Source organism: Mobula birostris, chromosome 5 (genome assembly GCF_030028105.1).
Source record: "Mobula birostris isolate sMobBir1 chromosome 5, sMobBir1.hap1, whole genome shotgun sequence".
In the NCBI taxonomy this organism is placed as follows: Eukaryota; Metazoa; Chordata; class Chondrichthyes; order Myliobatiformes; family Myliobatidae; genus Mobula; species Mobula birostris.
In genome coordinates, this window is record NC_092374.1 from 1,107,889 (window position 1) to 1,129,188 (window position 21,300).

A 21,300-nucleotide genomic window follows, 5' to 3' on the forward strand; every position below is an offset into this window, starting at 1 on the left:
CCCTTTTTAATAATCTAATATTTTTTTCCAGCCCCTCTGCCTTCTAACCTATTTTCCGATATACCATATATCCTTGGAAATTCAGCTGTCAATGGTAGCCATCCTTTAGCCAAGTTTCAGAGATGGATACAACATCATACTTGCCAATCTATAGCTGAATTTCAAGGTCGTCCATTTTATTTCCTATACCGCATGCATTCAAATATAACACTTTCAGTCCAGTATTTGTTGCTTTCTGTTTTAACTGCACCATGCCTCTATTGCTCTGTAACTCATCCCACTGGCTGTGATCATGCCTCATCTCCTGCCTGACCTTTCTATCATCTCTGTTGCATGCTCTTTGATTTATTTCTGTTTTCCCTTTCCTCAGCCCTATCACTCTGGTTCCCACCCACCCCGCCCCGCCAAATTAGTTTAAACCCTCCCTATTACAGCTGCCTGCTAGTGTATTGGACCCCTTTCGGTTCAGGTGTAACCTGTCCTTTTTGTACAAGTCATACCTCCCCCAGAAGATGCCCCAGTGATCCAGGAACCCGAAGCCCTGCCCCCTACGCCAGTCTCTCAGCCACACATTAATATGCCTGATCATGCTATTCTTGCACTTGTTAGCACGTGGCCCAGGCAGCAATCCTGAGATCACTACTCTGGAGGTCCTGCTTTTCAGCTTCCTACCCAACTCCCTGAATTCTCTCTTCAGGACCCCCTCCCTTTATCTACCAATGTCATTGGTACCAACATGTATCGAGGCTTTTGGCTGTAGTCTAGCCTAATTTTCTAGTAGTTCTATATCCACTCTCATCCCTCTTTTATTTATATTTTTTTACATATTTGAAACAGTTTTTACAATCCACTTTGATATTGTTTGTTAGCTTGCTTTCCTATTTCACCTTTTCCCTCCTGAGTCTTTTAGTTGTTCTCTGTTGGGTTTTAAAAGCTTTCCAATCCTCTGTCTTCCCAATAATTTTTGCTTTGTTTCTGCCTTCTCATTTGCTTTTACATTAGCTTTGACTTCCCTTGTCAGACACGGTTGTTCTATCTTGCCATTGAGTATTTCTTTGCTTTCAGAATATATCTTTTCTGTACCTTCCTCTTTTTTCCTAGAAACTCACATTATTGCTGCTCTACTGTCATCCCTGCCAGCATCTCCTTCCAATTTACTTTGGCCAACTCCTCTCTCATACCATGTAATTTCCCTCACTGCACTGAAGTACTGCTACATCCATCTTTACTATCTCTCTATTAAATTTCAAGTTGAACTCAGTCATATTGTGATCACTGTCCCCTAAGGGTTCTTTTACCTTAACCTCCCTAATCACATCCGGTTCAATACATAACACACAATCCCATATAGTTGATCTGTAGTAGGCTCAATGACTAACTGCTTTAAAGAGCCATCTTGTAGGCATTCAACAAATTCACTCTCCAGAGATCCATTACCAATCGGATTTTCCCAATCGACCTGCATGTTAAATCTCCCATGACTATATAACATTGCCTTCGACACGCCTTTTCTATATCCTGTTGTAATCTGTGGTTCACATCGCGGCTACTGCTGGGAGGCATATAACTGCCATCAAGGTCCTTTTACCCTTGCAGTTTCTTAACTCAACCCATAAGAATTCAGCATCTTCCAATCCTATGTCACATCATCTACGGGTTTAATGCCACTCTTTATCAGAAGAGCCATGCCTCCCCCTCTGCCTACCTTCCTATCCCTCCGATACAATGTGTAACCTTGGACATTTAGCTCCCAACTACAATCATCTTTCAGCCACAATTCAGTGATAGCCACATCAGATCGGACAATCTGTAATAGATCATTCATCTTATTTCTTATACTTCGTGCATTGACATGTAACACTTTCAGTACTGTATATGCTATCCTTTTCGATTCTGCATCCCTAATGCACTGATACTCACCCTGCTGGCTGCAATTATTTCCTGTCATCAGCCTGCCCTTCCTGGCAGTCTGACTACACGCTATCTTTGCTTTTTTACCATCTGTCCTATCCTGAGTCCCCTCACTGTGGTTCCCACTCCACTGCCAATTTAATTTAAACTGTCCCCGACAGCTCTTACAATCTGTCCATGAGAATATTGGTTCCCCTCGGGTCAGGTGCAAGCCGTCACTTTTGAAGAGGTCATACCTCCCCCAGAAGAGATCCTAATGATCCAAGAACCTGAAGCCCTGCTGCCTGCACCAGCTTCTCAGCCATACATTAATTCCCCGGGGCCTGACGGACTATTCCCCAGGCTGCTCCACGAGGCGAGAGAAGAGATTGCTGAACCTCTGGCTAGGATCTTTATGTCCTCGTTGTCCACGGGAATGGTACTGGAGGATTGGAGAGAGGCGAATGTTGTTCCCTTGTTCAAAAAAGGTAGTAGGGATAGTCCGGGTAATTATAGACCAGTGAGCCTTACGTCTGTGGTGGGAAAGCTGTTGGAAAAGATTCTTAGAGATAGGATCTATAGGCATTTAGAGAATCATGGTCTGATCAGGGACAGTCAGCATGGCTTTGTGAAGGGCAGATCATGTCTAAGAAGCCTGATAGAGTTCTTTGTGGAGGTGACCAGGCATATAGATGAGGGTAGTGCAGCGGATGTGATCTATATGGATTTTAGTAAGGCATTTGACAAGGTTCCACACGGTAGGCTTATTCAGAAAGTTAGAAGGCATGGGATCCAGGGAAGTTTGGCCAGGTGGATTCAGAAGTGGCTTGCCTGCAGAAGGCAGAGGGCGGTGGTGGAGGGAGTACATTCAGATTGGAGGATTGTGACTAGTGGTGTCCCACAAGGATCTGTTCTGGGACCTCTACTTTTCATGATTTTTATTAACGACCTGGATGTTGGGGTAGAAGGGTGTGTTGGCAAGTTTGCAGACGACACAAAGGTTGGTGGTGTTGTAGATAGTGTAGAGGATTGTCGAAGATTGCAGAGAGACATTGATAGGATGCAGAAGTGGGCTGAGAAGTGGCAGATGGAGTTCAACCCTGAGAAGTGTGAGGTGGTACACTTTGGAAGGACAAACTCCAAGGCAGAGTACAAAGTAAATGGCAGGATACTTGGTAGTGTGGAGGAGCAGAGGGATCTCGGGGTAGATGTCCACAGATCCCTGAAAGTTGCCTCACAGGTGGATAGGGTAGTTAAGAATGCTTATGGGGTGTTAGCTTTCATAAGTCGAGGGATAGAGTTTAAGAGTCGCGATGTAATGATGCAGCTCTATAAAACTCTGGTTAGGCCACACTTGGAGTATTGTGTCCAGTTCTGGTCACCTCACTATAGGAAGGATGTGGAAGCATTGGAAAGGGTACAGAGGAGATTTACCAGGATGCTGCCTGGTTTAGAAAGTATGCATTATGATCAGAGATTAAGGGAGCTAGGGCTTTACTCTTTGGAGAGAAGGAGGATGAGAGGAGACATGATAGAGGTATACAAGATAATAAGTGGAATAGATACAAGCAACACACCTCAAAGTTGCTGGTGAACGCAGCAGGCCAGGCAGCATCTGTAGGAAGAGGTGCAGTCGACGTTTCAGGCCGAGACCCTTAAGCCAGCACTTCTTCCCCAGGGCACCACTGCTCAATACAAGAGGACATGGCTTTAAGGTAAGGGGTGGGAAGTTCAAGGGGGATATTAGAGGAAGGTTTTTTACTCAGAGAGTGGTTGGTGCGTGGAATGCACTGCCCGAGTCAGTGGTGGAGGCAGATACACTAGTGAAGTTTAAGAGACTACTAGATAGGTATATGGAGGAATCTAAGGTGGGGGCTTATATGGGAGGCAGGGTTTGAGGGTCGGCACAACATTGTGGGCCGAAGGGCCTGTACTGTGCGTACTATTCTATGATCTACCCTTACTGGCGGGTGACACAGGCAGCAATCCAGAAATTCCTATCCGGGAGGTCCTGCTTCTCAGCTTTCTACCTAGCTCTTTAAATTCTATTTTCAGGACCTCTTGGCTTTTCCTTCCTGTGTAATTGGTACCAGTATGTACCAAAATGTCTGGCTACTCTCCCTCCCTCTCCAATATGTTGTGGACGTGATCCAATACGTCCCTCACCCTGGCACCAGGGAGGCAACATACTATCCGGGTGCCTGGTTCATGTCCACAGAATCTCCTGTTTGTTCTTCTGACTATTGAGTCCCTATCACTACCCCTCCCCTCTTCTCCCTCTTTCCCTTCTACACCATGGATCTATATTCCATGCCAGTTAGCTGGTCTCCGTGGCATTCCCCTGGGAGGTCATCCTCACAACAGTATCCAAAGCAGTATACCTATTTTTGAGGGGAATGGCCACAGGGGTGCTCTGTGCTAACTGCCTATTCATATTTCCATTTCTCCTGACAGTCACCCAGCTACTTGCCTCCTGCAACTTAGTGGTGACTACTTCCCTGTACTAACTCTGATCGATTATCACCTCACTCTCCCGTACAAGCCGAAGGTCATCTAGCTGCTGATCTAGATCCCTAATATGGTCTTCAAGGAGCTGCAGATAGATGGACTTTATGCAGATGTAATTCCCTGGGAGACTCTGGGTCTCCCAGGACTCCATCGTCCGGCATGAAGAACACACAGCTGCCATTTACTACACTAGGTACAGTAAGATAAAAAGAAAGGCTTACCCATAGCCAATGCCTCTTTCGAGCCGAAGCCTCCTTTGAGTCAAAGCTCAACACTCCTACTCTCACCACTGGCCTCTCCCAATAATGGCCACCCTGCTTGTCCCTTCTGTACTTTTAAACAAGTGTCATTGACCTGCAAGAAAATTTGACACTTTGGCCTGCTGCTGATTGGGCCTGACCACCTATGAAGCTCACATTTTAAACAAGCGTTGCCGATCTGCCAGAAACCTGTTGCTATGGCCCGGTCCTGCTGCTAACTGGGTCATCGGATTAAGGCTTTCCTCCCTTACATATAAATAGTTGGTATCCTTCCATTCCCTGTACACGGTCCATTTCCCAACACTCCCTGAAATGGTTCCTATGTCATTATTATCTGTCTGTATACAGTTCATACCCGCCACTCCCCATTCCCTGTACATGGTCCATGTCCCTCCATGCTCTCTGTACACAGTCCATATCCCTCCATTTCCTCTCTATGCTTGGTCCATATCTCTCCATTCCTTGTCTGTACATGGTATATATCCCTCTATTCCCTGCACATTGTCCATATTCCACCATTGCCTGTACATGGTCCATATTCCTCCATTCCCTGTACCAGTCCACATCTTTCTATTCCCGGTACATGGTTCATATTCCACAATTCCTTGTACACAGACTATATCCCTCCCTACTCGGTACAGAATCCACTTCCCACCATTCCCTGTCTGAACATGGTCCATATCCATCCATTCTCAGTACTGTCCATATCATTATTTCCCTGCACACGGTGCATATCTCTCCCTTCCCTGTACACGGTGTGTATCCCTCTGTTCCTTGTACACGGTCCATATCCCTCCGTTCCTTGTACACGGTCCATATCCCTCCCTTCCCTGTACACGGCCCATATCCCTCCGATCCCTATACACGGTCCATATCCCTGCGTTCCCTGTACACAGTCCATATCACTCCCTTCCCTGTACACGGTCCATATCCCTCCCTTCCCTGTACACGGTCCATACCCCTTCATTCCCTGTACACGGTCCATATCCCTTCATTCCCTGTACACGGTCCATATCCCTCCCTTCCCTGTACACGGTCCATATCCCTCCATTCCTTGTCTGTACATGGTATATACCCCTCTATTCCCTGCACATTGTCCATATTTCACCATTGCCTGTACACAGACCATATTCCTTCATTTACTGTACCAGTCCACATCTTTCTATTCCTGGTACATGGTCCATATTCCACAATTCCCTGTCTGAACATGGTCCATATCCATCCATTCTCAGTACTGTCCATATCATTATTTCCCTGCACACGGTGCATATCCCTCCCTTCCCTGTACACGGTGTGTATCCCTCTGTTCCTTGTACACGGTCCATATCCCTCCGTTCCTTGTACACGGTCCATATCCCTCCCTTCCCTGTACACGGCCCATATCCCTCCGATCCCTATACACGGTCCATATCCCTGCGTTCCCTGTACACGGTCCATATCCCTGCGTTCCCTGTACACGGTCCATATCCCTGCGTTCCCTGTACACGGTCCATATCCCTCCGTTCCCTGTACACGGTCCATATCCCTCCGTTCCCTGTACACGGTCCATATCTCTCTATTCAATGTGGATGTTCCATATCCTTACCTTCCATGACTGCTGATGCAGCTATGTAAATGCTATCAGATCTCCTTTTCCCACATGAAGAAGAGTTTTGGTCTGAAACTTTGACTATTTATTCATTTCCATTGTTGCTTCCTGAACACCTGGCTCTTGAACAAAGGGAATAACTACACTCACTTGCCCATCCATTTGGATGTTCTCAGAACCAATAGTGTCACTTTAAGGACTCTTTGCCTTGTTATCTCAGGGTCTTGAAATTTATTGCTATTTATTTACATTTGCATTTGCTCAGTTCTGCACTTTTGTTGATCTTTTACTGATCCTGCTATAGTTACTATTCTGTTGAATTGCTGAGTATGCTTGCAGGAAAATGAATCTCAGGGTTGTATGTAGTGACATATATGTCCTTTGTAAATACAAATCATTTGGAACTTTGACCTGCTGAGTTACTCCAGCAGTCGGAGTTTGCTACCCCTTTTACCACCTCCTGTTTGTGGATTTCACGCACTCACAACTCCTGGTGCAAAATAATTTCCTCCAAAATCTGCTTTAAATATCCCCTTTACCTTAATGCCGGGTTCTTCAGTATTTGTCATGTCCACCCTGGGAAAAACTCTGGTTCTACAAGACTATAAGAAACAAGTATGGAATGAGGCCATTCAGCCCATCAAGTATGCTCTACTATTCAATCCTGGCTGAATTATTTTTCTCTCTCAACCCACTCTCCAGCCTTCTCCTGTTGACACCCTGACTGACCAAGAACCTATGCATTATTAAATTTCAGATTACTGGTGTCTGCAGGATCTTTTTGCTTTTGAACTCATTGATTTGGTCTGATTTTGAACTTCTCTTTATTAATATAATTTTCTTTTTGTTTGATGCTACCACCTATGCATCGAGTCACTGAGCACTTCAACATACAAAATAAGCCCTTTGGCCCATCTTGTCTGTTCTGAACTAGTTCCAGTGTCTCAGACTTGGACCAAAGCTTCCCATCCATGTAATGATCCAAACATTCCTTAAATGTTGCAGTCGAACATTTTCCATGCTCTCTGCCTGGATTAGAGGGCATATGAGGGTAAGTTGCATGGGCTAGGGGTTTTCTCTTTGGAGCAAAGGAGACTGAGAGGTATACAAGATGACAAGAGTGGACAACCAGAGACATATGCCTAGGGTGGAAATGGTTAAAACAAGGCAGAACAACTTTAAGGTGTTTGGAGCAAAGCACCAGAAAGATGTCAGAGGCAGGTTTTTTTAAACACAAAAAGCGGTGGGTGTGAAGAATGTGCTGCAGGGATGGTGGTTGACACAGATACATTAGAGGCATTTAAGAGACTCTTAGACAGACATATGGATGAAAGCAAATTGGCGGGCTATTCAGGAGGGAAGCATTAGATTGATTTTGGAGTAGGTACAATATCATGTGCCAAAGGGCCTGTACTGTTCCGCCATCTTTGACAATGAATTCCAGATTCTCCACCCTCTGGCTAAGAAATTCCTCCTCACCTCTGTTCTAAAGGTATATCCTTTTAATCTGAGCCTCTGGTCCAAGACTCTCCCAGTTCTGGAAACATCCTCTCCAATCCACTCTATCCAGGCCTGTATAGTGAGATTCACCCTCATCCTCCTAAACTCCAGCCAGAGCCATCTAACACTCCTCAGAGAATAATGCACTCATCCTGGGATCATTTTTATAAACCTTCTCCAGATTGTCTCCAATGCCAGCACATTGGTCTTTAGACATGGGACACAAAACTGCTTACAATACTCCAATTACGATCTGACAATGCCTTATAAAGTCTAAGCATTGCATCCTTGCTTTCATATTCTGAAATTAATACATTTGCCTTCTTTACTACCAACTTAACCTTTAGGGAATCCTGCACAAGGCCTTCAAATTTCCTTTGCACTTCCAATTTCTGAAGTATCTCCCCAATTAGAAAACAGTCTATGCTTTTATGTCTTCTACCAAAGTCATACAATGCATTCCATCTGCCACTCCTTTGACCATTTTCCCAACCTGTCCAACCTTGCACACTTCCTGCTTCCCCAACACTACCTGCCCCTCCACCTACCTTTATATCATCTGCAAGGCGGGAGAAGATGGCGGCGCGCCTGCGTGTGCGCAACGCTCCGGTGAAAAATGATAACGGATCTGTTAAATAGGGGCTGTGGACAATTCCGATTTGATGGAGAATGGACGTGAAAGCACAGAGGAACATCTGGAGAAATTTCTGAAACGCCCGTTTGCTGGTGTCATTACCCTGTGGTCGGGAATCTTTCGGAGGGTAGGCCTCAAAATCCCTGGCCTTGCCTGCTTTTGGCAACCGAGAAAGAGGTCGAATCGTTCGGACAGAGATAGCACTCAGTACTCGGTGTCGTTGAGCTGATCAGAGCTCGAAGTTTTCCGATGACTCAGAGTCAGACCGTGGTTGGGTATGGCAGGGAGAGTTTTTCTTCCTTCTCCCATCTGCGTGAGATGTGGGACATTGGAGAAACTTTAAATTTACTGCGCTCATGGACTTCTTCATCAAGTTATGGTATTGTTGCACTGTTGTAACTATATGTTATAATTATGTGGTTTTGTCAGTTTTTTCAGTCTTGGTCTGTCCTGTGTTTTGTGATATCACACCAGAGGAAATAATGTATCATTTCTTAATGCATTCATTACTAAATGACAATAAAAGAGGACTGCGTGTCTTCATAATCTAAAACTTGGATTATACAAAGATAGGTGGATACTGAAAATCCACACTCAATAATTCAGAAACAGCTTCTTCCTCATTACTATTTCAAAATTAATACAATTATATCTACTAGACCCAACGTATTCATTGACAGACACTCCTCCCACTTGCAGTACCTCATTTCCAGTACCTTGGGTCGGCATAGCTGGCAGTGCTGTCTTGCAAAATAAATAAATTTCCCAGTAGAGATCCAGTGTTACAGGCACTCTACCAGCTCCGTCCATATACTGTATTGATAAAAGAACTCCAGAAGTCGTAGCTTTCCCCCCCACACACCCTAGTACATTCTTGGGTGTGTTGGTTCGCAATACAAAGGCTGCATTTCGCTGTTGATGTATAGGTGATAAACACATTTGGATCTCAATATGGCCTGACCAAAGTTTTATGCAGCTGCAATATGACCTGATTTTTATACTCAGCATCCCAACTGAAGGAGGCAAGCATACCGTACACCTTCTTAACCACTCTATTTATTTGTGTTACCACTTTCTGGGAGCTTTGGATCTGGACCTCAAGATCCTTCTGAATGTTCCCAAAGGCCTTGTCATTTAACGTGCATCTGACCTCACCTTATACACAATACTCAAGTTATTCCAAGAGCCGATTCATGTCTTCAAGCGGAGATAGAGTTTATGGGACCGGGGCCCAACGAGGGCAAACGGCCGATAGGAAGCAATTCCCGCCAAAAGCAAAGAGGGAAGCCGGCCCGCCGCGCACGCGCATTGCCGGGCCTTCGGGTCGCCCGGTGGTGGGACGAGGCGGTCCGAAAGCGCGCATGCTCGGACCTCCGGGTCCGGAGCGGGTCTGTGAGCGCGCGGGGGCGCTGCAGCCGGAAGTGTTGGCGTTTGGCGCCTTCATCCTCCCCCCCCCTCCGCTCGTGCTTGTTCGTTCACTTCCGGTCGGCATTTTGTCTGCGAGAGGGGAGGCTAGATCGCCGAGCCCGCGAGTCGGCCGCCGCTCGGGAGGCGCGCACCGCGATAGCGTGAAGAGCAGAGGGCGAAGGGCAGGCCGCTAAGCCCGAGCCGAGGCCGCACGGTGGGCTGGCGGGCGGCAGAGGGAGCGCGCCGCGAGTTCACGTCCCTTCATGTCCGCCGAGTGTTGTTGTTCTGCCCGCCGCCCTGTTTATCGCCGCGGAGACCGGAGGAGACGGCTCGCCTCGGCCGCCGCGTCGACAGCGGCTTCTTCCTGAGGTAAAATCCGGCGCGCCGGAGAGAACCCACCTCCGCATTAAGGGTCGACGGGAACGGGGCTGCAGGCGGGCGAGGCCCCGGACTCGGGCCTAGTCGCTGACTTGGTCCGCCCTCGGGCCCTTCCGCTCTCGCTGAGCCGGGAATGATGGCGGCTGTCCGGTAGCAAGGCCTAACACAGCGGGGATGAGTGGGTAGGGCGGGAGCGGGTCGAGCCCGACTTTAGGCCGCAAGAGGAAGTGAGGCCTCTTCGGTTTTCGGAGAGTAAAACCGGTTTGGCCCACTGGCCTCACGGGGGAGTGGGCGGGGAGCGGGCAGGACTGAGGGCCTGCGATAGAAGGTGCTGCCGACGATCGGCGCTGTTGGCGGTCGGGCTTCGGCTTGTTGGGGGCAAGGTTTACCTCAGGCCCAGATCAGACACCAGTATTGAGCACTGTGGGTACTGGGTCCTGGTCCGAGAAATCCACTGAGTTAGAGCCGATGCAGTTTGGTCCTGATGGCGGTGGGCTGCTCTGATTTGAGGGGGTCAGCCCCGGACTGAACCTGCCGACTGTCCGTCTCTCCTTTGTGTTGTTCCGGGACCCGTGAGGCCTCCAGGAAGGCCACGGATTGGCTGCATTGTTCGGCTGCTGTCTCCGGCTGTGGACGGCTGGAATATTTGTTTGATTCACTGAGGCCTAGTGGTTGTGTGTAGTCTGTCTGGAGACCTTGGCTGCCGGAGTGCAGGTGCTTCGTGGCCGTTGTGTGATGTTTGTCATGTGTAATTCATTTATGTTTTGTTAGTGTGGGGTAAAAGCATCCTACCTCTGCTGATGAATATCCGAGTGGATTTTAATATATTATGCACGGAGTTTGTGCGTTAAGGACTGAGTCTGGTACGTTCTCAGGCTTCACACACTTAGAACGAAAGTCTTTTGCAGTGTTTTTAGATATTGGTGCATAGATCGGCTGAGAAATGTAGAACAGCTGTTGCATCTGTTAATGTGATTAATTTTGAAAGGATAACTTCGATTGAAGTGAAAGTGAAACGTTGCCGTTGTTTCATTTGCCTGGGAATGTAAGTGCACAGTTGAAACGGTTGTTGAGCCTGTATGAACTAAATCATTTATAGTCAGATATCCAACGTAAATATGCTTTCCTAAAATTTTAGTGTGGAAGTATTCGCATGTGTTGATGGGTGTATACCTAGTTGCATATCTCTATGGCCGGACGCTAGTGCGTCATCGTTTTACTTGTGTGGGCGAAACTATTGTATCAATATTTGATTCTGTACACTGCAGTGTAAACAGATGCTGAGGCTCATTGTTTGCAAACACGGAAGCTTCATCTTGCCATATTGTATCATCGGTATAATTCTTGCAACTTCAAATACTTGAATCAGTTGATAAATTTGAACAGGATTTTATCTCAATGCACAAGTTGTACCTAATCGAAAAATTGTCGCTATAAATGTCCAGCATTCTAATTTTAACAATCTTATTTCTCATGCTTAGAAAGAATCGATTGGAAGTTTCATTGGCCATATAATGTACATAATTCATATTCTGACCAATCATGCACGCTGTAAAATATTTAGAAAACTTGCTGCAAATTAATGTGAAAAGGCACTGATGGATTAGACTTTCACTGTTATTAGACAGTCCTCTGATAATCACTATATTTCCTTGACCTGTGGCGATCTTTGATTAATGTCATTGTTATTTAACTCTGGAAAATGCTTTCTTTTCTCACCTGGTATTAAATTCAAAAAGCTCTGACCACTTGGAATTATAGTGTCTGATAGTCTGATTTTGACAGTGAAAACTTTATCGAATTTTTAAAAAGCTTTATCGAATTTCTGTCTCAAAAAGAATCTGTGTATCTTGGGGTACCCTGGCAGCTGCATGGTTTGAGGATTTATCTCTTTTGTTTTAATGTAAAATATCTCTACTACATTATCAAGTGCAAGTGATTTATTTTTCCTAGTGTATTGAAACTAAAACAATATTGGAAAATAGATTTTCTTGAGTCATTGTAAGTGTTGCTTACTTCAATGTACTCGTGTTAATTTTGGATAATAATAAAAAGATTTGAAAAGAAAAAAAGGAAAATAGATTTGGCATAAATGATGAGGAAAACATCTTTGATCAATTATTTTTTATCAGAATGTTCATTGTATTAATTATTTCTTATATTTATTTCATTTACAAGATGGCACAGATATTGGCTGGCTTGAGATTTCCAGCAAATGCAATAATTTTGATTGTATTGATGTTCTGAAGGCAGAGGAAGATGGTTAAATAAAGACCTTTTTCTTATTTCAGTTTTAAGTTTAAGGAAAAAGGATGTGCTTTGTGACAAAATATTAACATTATGTTTTATAAGTGCGTTTTAATTAGTGTAACATTAAAATTGAGATATTTCAGTTGGAACATCCTACATGGTCAAATCATATAATTATTTTGGCACAGACACTACTTGCTGTGATGTTCTCTATTTTCACTAAGGTGTCATTAAGTGAGATTCGTTAACATTGGGTGCACAGTGAAGCACGAGGCAGGGTGGCTGCCTCAGTTTTAAGAACACAGGGTTGATCTTGACCATGTCTGTGCAGAGTTTGCATATTCTGTTCATGAACGAATGTTTTCTCTAGGCACTCAGGTTTACTTGCACACTCCAGAGATGTGTTGATAGGTTAATTGGTCATTGTAAATTTCTCCTTACAGTTGACTAAAGGCAAGAATAATCAAGGAAGACCTGATGAGTCTCTATGATAGAGGATTAGCGGTAAGAAGAGTTGGATGAACTTGGAATGTTTTTTGCTGGAGTATTGGAGGCTGAGGGGTGATTTGATCATAAGCAACATTGATAGTCATTCATTTTCCCAGGAGGGAATATAAAAAGGTAGAGGCTTTAAAGAAGACATTTTAAAGGAGATAGACAAGGCCAATTTTTCACATAGATTGGTAGGTGCATGGGACATATTGCTAGGGGAGACAGTACCAGATACAATAAGAGACAGTTAGACTAATTGCAGGCAGATGAAGTTAGTTAAATCGGCATACTTATTGCAGAAATGGGCTGTACTGTTCTGTTTGTTTTAAGGGTTGCAAGGGTTCATGAAAATAGACAGAAAATGAGGTGAAAATGAGATTGTTCACCTGGAGCTGTCATGAATTCTGGACTGAATGACTACCTTCAATGATGTTCTAAGTTATAAGACTGCTATCGCCATCTGGTTGGGCAGAAAACTCCAGATAGAAGTCAGTGCAATTATTTAAAAGAAACTTTGTTTTCCTCTTTCCTGCACCTTCTATAATCACTTTGAATTTGAGACTCATGGTCTTTGAATCTTTTTTTTTCCATTTAAGTGTTACTGATAGTGCCAGCATTGGTAATCCTTGTTGCCACTGACTTGAACTGCTGTAGCCCTTCTATTGACCTTTCCAGCATTCAGATCAGTGATGAAGGAAGAATAATGATCAAGTTTCAAGTATTTATTGTTGTACAGCACAGAAACAGTCCTTTCAGCTCATTATGTCCTTTTTGGCCATCAAGACTACAGCCCAAATTAGGGGACTACCCCTCTCTCTTGCCTGTCTACTACCCTGTCTAAATATTTTATCTGATTTAGCCACTTCATGCCTGTGCAAATAAAAACTTGGGTGTCTCAGAATTTCTTCCCCTCACCTTACACCTATACCCAGTTGTCTTGGATAGTCCTAGCAGAGGAAAATTGATTCTGATTATCCACCCTTCCATGCCTCTGATTGTCTTGTATACCTCTATCAGCTCACTCTTCAGCTTCTTCCTCACCAGGGAAATCAAGCACAGCTTATCCAGTCTCTCTGATATCCAAAGTCCTCCAATCCAGGAAAATACTGGTGAATCTTCCCTGCGCACTCCAATACAAGCACGTTCTCCCCCTGTGTGGTGATGTGACTAGAACTCCCAAGTGCAGCCTAATCAATGTCTTGTAAAGTTGCAACATCACATCCTGGCTTGTATTCTCTGCTCTGAACTATGGACCTATACCTCCTTCATCACATGTATCTTGGACAGACTTCCTTGTTATCCATAATACTGTCAACTCATCTAATTGCATTCAGATAGTTAATAAATATCACATGGCAAAGTTCTCGGCATTGATCCATGTGATAAACCATTAGTCACAAACCTCTAATAAGAGAAATATTCTTCCACCAATACTTCCTGCTTTAATGATATTGCCTATTGTAGCCCCTTTTGTCCTACTTTGGGCACGCTAACCGTATACACCTATCCTACACGCCCAGTTTAGGCCTGTACGCCTTGCCTATACAAGTACCATCCAGATGCCTTTTAAACATTGTAATTGCATCTGCTCCACCACCTCCCTGGCAGCTTGCTACTGATCAAATCCTAATTGTGGATTCATTGAATCAGCTTGCATTGGTCACCATGTGTCTTAACCCTCTGAACCTTGCACCTGGAGTCTAACCTGTTCTTGTGCTATAATATTTACAGAACAAGTCTAGTTGAGTATTTGGTTAATAGTGTTTGGTTGTTGATAGAGGTTCAGGTGGCAGTGTCAATGGGAGATATTTACGTATCCATTGATGCTGTTGTTGCTAACATATTTGCCTTATTTAATTTGAAAAGATTTTGTACAGTTACATAAGTTTCATTGAACAGGTAGAGGTCATTGTAGGAATTTATTCTCTACTCGAACTACCTCGTCCTTATTCATTTAAATCTATGAGGTGAACCCTGTATTTCTTGCTATCCCTTACTTAACCTTAAATCTAAAGTCCTTTACCTCTAAAACCTTTTTGCGAGATCTCTTTGAGAACCTGTCATAGACCTTTGTGTTCTTTCTAAAGTGTATTGAACAGAATTAGATGTGACTCCAGTTGTGGTTTAATCAATGTTTTGTAATCTTCTCTGCGTTTGTACTCTTTTACCTGCCCTTGTTATCTGCGAGGGCTAGAAGCACAGACTTCATATAGATACCAATAAGAAAGCAGGCAATGATGCAGACTAATAATGTCATGGTTAGCCCCTCCTCAAAGATAAATTCTATGTAAATTTCAGCTTGTCATAACAAATAATATATGCAATTTATGGCTTCATGGGATCACACTCTGGACCCCAGCTTTGACACTAAAATGTAATCTGTCTCATGGCAAATGAGAATCCTGAACACTGCAGGAAATGGCTCTGGAAATGTTTACTAACCAGTAATACACGACTGACCTCTTGATTATGGGGTTATGTGGATAGTAAGTCAGTGGATTGCAAGGACTTAGGTTGTACTGTCTAAGATTTCTAAGTTTTTTTTTCTGTTTCTCAATATATCCTATCACCCTCAAAGATTTACAGATATATACTCCAGGTCCCTCTGTTGCTACCTGTTGTTAGGACCTATGCAGATCTAATCTATTGCTTTGTCCTTTACCAAATTGCATCACTTCCTGTTGCTCTGTATTTCATATGCCAGTTGTTTGCTCATTTGAGAGCCATTTCTTATGGTCTATTTGTTGGCCTTCTCACTTCTTACCATCTTTCCACATTTGGTGTCATTGTAAGCTTCTCAGAATTTGGTTTGCATGCCGATAGCCACTTGTATATTTTAGAAATTTGCGCTCCTAGTGCTGACATCTGGGTGGTGACACTGCTTCCCATTCTTTAAAGTGTGCATCACATTATTATGACTTTACTTTGTCCATGAGCCAATATTTTACCCATTCTTTTGACTCTTTCATTTCACCAACCAGATTTTTATGTATGTAATACATAGCCAGATATCTTTTGAAAATCCCCCATCATATCTATCATATCTATTATGGTGAACCTCTGGAATTTTCTACTCCAGTGGGTTGTGGAGTCCAGATCATTAGAGGTATTTAAGGAGTTAGATAAATGACCAGAGAATTTGTGGCAATGACAAACTGGCACAGAAGAAATGAGGCCTGGCATAGATTAACATTGATTGTATTAAATGGTGGGCCAGGTTGCAACTCCTCTTTTTCTTCTATGTTATCATTTGTTTGTGAGAGAGACTATTTGCCTTTGACAGATTTGCATAAGTCCTCCTTTTTTAACTCAAACCATAGTATTTTTTTCCCCTCTTGATTCAATGTCTCCATTAGTATAAATCAGGGGTCCCCAACCTTTTTTGCATCGCGGACCAGTTTAATATTGACAATATTCTTGCGGACCGGCCGACCGGTGGGGGTGAGGTGGGGGGTGTTACTCACAATTGGAATATAGGTGATAAGTCAACTAAGTCACTTATAAGTGGCTAATACGCTCAATTTCATTTCTAAAAGGACTTATCTAATGAATTTAATATTATACACACAGTGCATATTTTCCCCGTATGAACATATAAAATCATTGCAACACACCAATATCGCTGGGAGCCCTGGGCTTGTTTCCATGCAACATCGAGAGGTGGTGGGAGACAGCGATACTTGAAGGGGGTTCCTTGTGTCCAGTCTATTCCACAATTTAGTTTTCGTTGCATTCATTGCAGAAAAGCCCACTTTGCAGAGATACGATGTTGGAAATGGAAGCAATGTTTACAGTGCTTTCGTGGCTATCTAGTCAGCCTTGACTTTGATCCAGAATGCCGGTAGAGATGTTATGTCAAACATACTTTTCAGCCCACTGTCATTTGCAAGCTCGAGCAGTTGATCTTCGTCCCACGCTGACATGGATGACGCGTGCGTAATGCCCTCGCGTGCATTCAAGTTCAACAGTGCGTGACAGGGAATGAGGAAAGGTGCAGCTGACTCATATCGTTTTATATCGCCAAATCATATTGTTTCCTGGCGGCCCGGGAGCGCATGCTTTGCGGCCCGGTGGTTGGGGACCACTGGTATAAATGAACTCTTGGATTGTCATCTTAAGATTTGTTACTGCATCTGTTTGAACAGTGATGTCACATTTGCCATTTTTTTGTCCTTTAGTGATATGTCTTTATCTCTGGAGTATTGGAATTTCACCTTTTTAACCATTTTATTGCTGACAAGCCCAACATAGTGGATCTAATTAATTAGGCCATCAGTTAATTGGGGTAGCTGCTTATTCGGAACAACTCTTAAGGAACAAAAACTAATTGAGAAAATTGCTAGGATTCCCTTCGTTTATTTGGGTCACTATTCTGCCTAATTGGGGCAGGAGACTTGCTGAACATTTTAATTAGCATCAGTTGCGTGTACTTGTGTGGCCATTAGATGCTACACCATGCTTAGCATAAGCGGTTTTTAAATAGTTGCATGTCTTTGTATTCAAAAAAACAGTGGTTTTTCTCACTGATAGTGAGAAGTAAGCAGTAAGACAATTCAGAACTATTTTGCTCACTGCTGTTTAAAGCATTCAGGCTTGAGGATGCCAGAAATTGCCATGAGTGAAAATGAAACTATGGCGTTACTTCAAGTTAATAAATATGAAGAATTTGAAGGTATGGACAATAATCTGTGGACTTCGTTGATACAGACAGCTGTGGAGGCCAAGTATTTACGAATATTTAAGGCAGAGGTTGTGAGATTCTTGATTGATCAAGGCATGAAGGGATATGGGGAGAAGGCAGAAGATTAGGATGAGAGAGAAAATGGATCAGATGTGATGAAATGGTGAAGCAGACTTGATGGGCCAAATGGCTTAATTCTGCTCCTATGGCTTATGGTCTTATAATCCCGAATATTACAATGAAAATGAAAATTTGGAGAATGCAATCGTTGATAGCATTGTACAAAAGCACTTCATTATCTGCCCTAGGTGTCTGCTGATTTTGTTCATTGTGTACACTGGATGAATTCCTTCGTTGATTACTATTAGGAACTAGTATACAGTGTTCTAATTTCATCTATATTTCATTTAAATGGATCATTTGTAACTCAGTTTATCTTTCTAAAACTTTGACTATTTCCATGAAACTTCGGCTAATTGGGACAGCTGCTTAATTGGGCCAAAATGTACTGGTCCTGATGTGTTCCAATCATCCAGAATCCACTGTATTCTTAATTGGTCTTAAAGTTGATCATGTGTTGCCTTCTATCATTGCAATCCTTCTGGTGTAACTTTTTCCTTAGTACTTTTGATTATAGGGGTCTACTGTTTAAAGCCAGTAATAAAGAAAAGATAATTCACTTCCAGTTCAGTATAATCTGTGACTTATAGGACCTCCAGGTGCTAGTGCGCTTGTCCTCTGCATTAGAAGTCCTGGCTAGTGTGTGTTTCAGCCCAGCGAATAGCCACAATTTAGCCTAGCACTTAATGAGTAGTGTGGTATCATGGGTATGTAGTTCTTACTTGAAATGTTTTGGTATACAAAATAGTGCATTTTGACGGGTCAAGAGTTTCTATTTTATTTTGGAATTTTTTTTATTGTCACGTACTGAGATATAGTAAAAAGCATGTCTTGAATACTGTTCATATAGATTGTAAAGTTGAATCTATCTTATTGTACTAAGAACCAGTTGATCTTATAACAGCGGGGTTAGAAGCTGTCCTTGAGCCTGGTGTTGCATGCTTTCAGGCTTCTGTATTTGCTTGATGGGACAGGGGAAGAAAATATCTGAGATGGGTGGGGTCTTTGATTTGGGCTGATTTTCTGAGGCATCAAAAATAGACAACGACGTGAGGTACTGCAGATGCTGGAAACCTAGAACAATACACAGTGTGCTGGAGGAGCTCCGCAGGTTAGGCAGCATCTATGGATGGGAAAAAACAGTCGAAGTTTCGAGCTGAGATCTTTCACCAGGACTGGTGAAGGGTCTCGGCCTGAAATATTGACAGTTTATTCCCAGTATACACAGTCCATAGAGGGCAGGCTGGTGTGTGTATAATTCTGCAGTATCTTGTGCTTAGATGAAGAATAGTTGCCATACCAAGCTGTTGTGCACCAGATAGAATGCTTTTTATGCTGTATCAATAAAAATTGCTTAAAAACATCTAAATTTCTCAACCTCAGCACCATTGACGTAGACAGGAACATATACATTGCACCCTCCCCCCCCCGCCGACCAGCTCTTGTTATGCTGACATTGAGGAAAAGGTATGACCATAGTACTAAGCTATCTACTTCCTATTCTCTGTATTCTCTGACTTATTGTTATTTGAGATGCTGCCCACTATGGTGGTATCATGGTATCATCTGCACACTCGTGCATGGAGTTAGAACATAATTTCACCACACAGTCACAAGTGTACAGGGAGCTGAGTAGGGGGCTGAAGACATAACATGGTCGAATAATTGTGACAGAGTTGTCCTTGCTGATTGTGATCTGTTATCAGGAATTCAAGGACCCAGTTGCAGATGGAGACATTGATTCCTAGGGTCCGAAGTTTGGATAAAGTTCAAAGCAAATTTGTTTCCAAAGTATAAATATAGTATGTCACCCTGAGATTCATTTTCTTGCAGGCATTCACAGTAGACTCAATGAAAGTCTATGTAGAAGACTGACAGCAACCAATATGCAGAAGAAGACAAACTACAAATTCAAAACAAACCAAAAATAATAACAAATAGGTAAATAATACTGAGAAGATGAGTTGTAGAATCCTTGATGGGTTGTGTTCAGTGATAGTTCAGTGTTGTAAGTGAAGTTATCCATGCTGGTTCAGGAGCCTGATGGTTGAAGGGTAAAAACTATTCCTGAATCTAGTGGTATGGGACCTAATTCTTCTGTATCTCAGTTCTTATGGTAGCAGCAAGAAGAGAAGAGAGCATGACAGGGATGATGGTTGTCCTTGATAATGGATGCTGCAGTGCACTTTGTAGATATGTACTTGAATTTTCAGAAGACCCTTGACAAGGTATCACATACGAGGCTGCTGAACAAGTTACGAGTCCATGGTACTACAGGATAGATTCTAGCATGGATAAGGCACTGGCTGATTGTCAGAAGACAAAAAGTAGGAATAAAGGGAGCCGTTCCTGGCTGTCTGACAGTGGTTAGTGGTGGTATATAGGGGTCTGTGTTGAGACTAATTCTTTTTGTTATATGTTAATGATTTGTATGACAGAATTGATGGTTTTGTTGCAAAGTTTGCAAGAGGATATGAAGATAGGTGGTGTAAGGGCAACTTTGCTGGATCAAATAACGACAGCACAAAAAGATCGTTACTTATCTTTCCACCCGTTTATTTCTTCGAGCTCAACCGGCGAGTGAACTTGGACCCAACATTAGGGAGAGACCCTTTCTCATCTCGGCGGTTCTACAAGTTCACTGCCTGATGTCAGAATTGTCAGAAGTTATAAGGCCACCGATACAAAAGAACAATCAGTTTGATAACCATTCCGATCAAGTCAATGGACTATTGATACAGAGAACAATCAGTTTGTTATCTATTCCAACCAAGTCAATGGACTATTGATACAAAAGTACAATCAATTTGTTAGACACTCCAGCCACCTTAATTAAAGAAAAGAATGTCCTACGTGGTTTGCTGGAGCCACAACTTAATTACAAAGATAAGAACGTCCGTCAAATTTATGCTTTAATTAAGAAAGGAATGTTCTGTCTAATTTCCATCAGATACTGCTTTTTGTCAAAATCAAAAAGTGTGAAAAACCCAGAGACGTCTATGTGGATCTGGGTGAACTTTAATCATCTTGCTCCAAAGAAGGCAGCTGTGAGACATTATTCAAACACACTGCAGTCACAGACATAGTCAGTACTTAATTCATTGTTTACAGGAATCTGAGAATCCCCCATTCCCTTAAACTTTATCAGTGGAGGGGTAGGTAGTTTTGAGGAAGTAGAGGCTACGGACGGATGAGAATGGGCCAAGAAGTGGCAGGTGGAATACAGTGACAGGAAGGGTTGACTATTGTCTAAATGGAGGAGAAAATACAAAAATCTGAGGCTCAAAGGTGTCCTTGTGGAGGATTCCTTAAAGGTTAATTTTACAGTTTGAGTCTGTGGTGAAGGCGGCAAATGCGATGTTAGCATTCATTTCAAGAGGACTAGAATATAAATGCAAGGAGATAATGTTGAGGCTTCATAAAGAATTGGTGAGATCTCATTTGGGGTATTGTGAGCAGTTTTTTGGGCCCCTTTTCTTAGGATGTGCTGAAACTGGAGAGGCTTCAAAGTCATAGTCATACTTTACTGATCCCGGGGGAAATCAGTTAAAAAAAACAGTGGGCAAGAGCGCAATCAATTGGTCCCTGGAAT

At 43.2% G+C, this 21,300-nt stretch overlaps 1 protein-coding gene across 4 annotated transcripts in view; it reads left to right on the plus strand.

Moving 5' to 3' along the window:
• The first annotated feature begins 9,843 nt into the window (after positions 1–9,843).
• The window catches only part of nipblb (NIPBL cohesin loading factor b), a 502,440-nt gene continuing 490,983 nt past the window's right edge, over positions 9,844–21,300 (plus strand). For all 4 annotated transcript variants that reach the window (XM_072257459.1, XM_072257461.1, XM_072257463.1 and 1 more), the window contains exon 1: positions 9,844–10,156. The gene's annotated coding sequence lies outside the window, so the exon portion shown is untranslated. The remainder of the gene's footprint in view (positions 10,157–21,300) is intronic.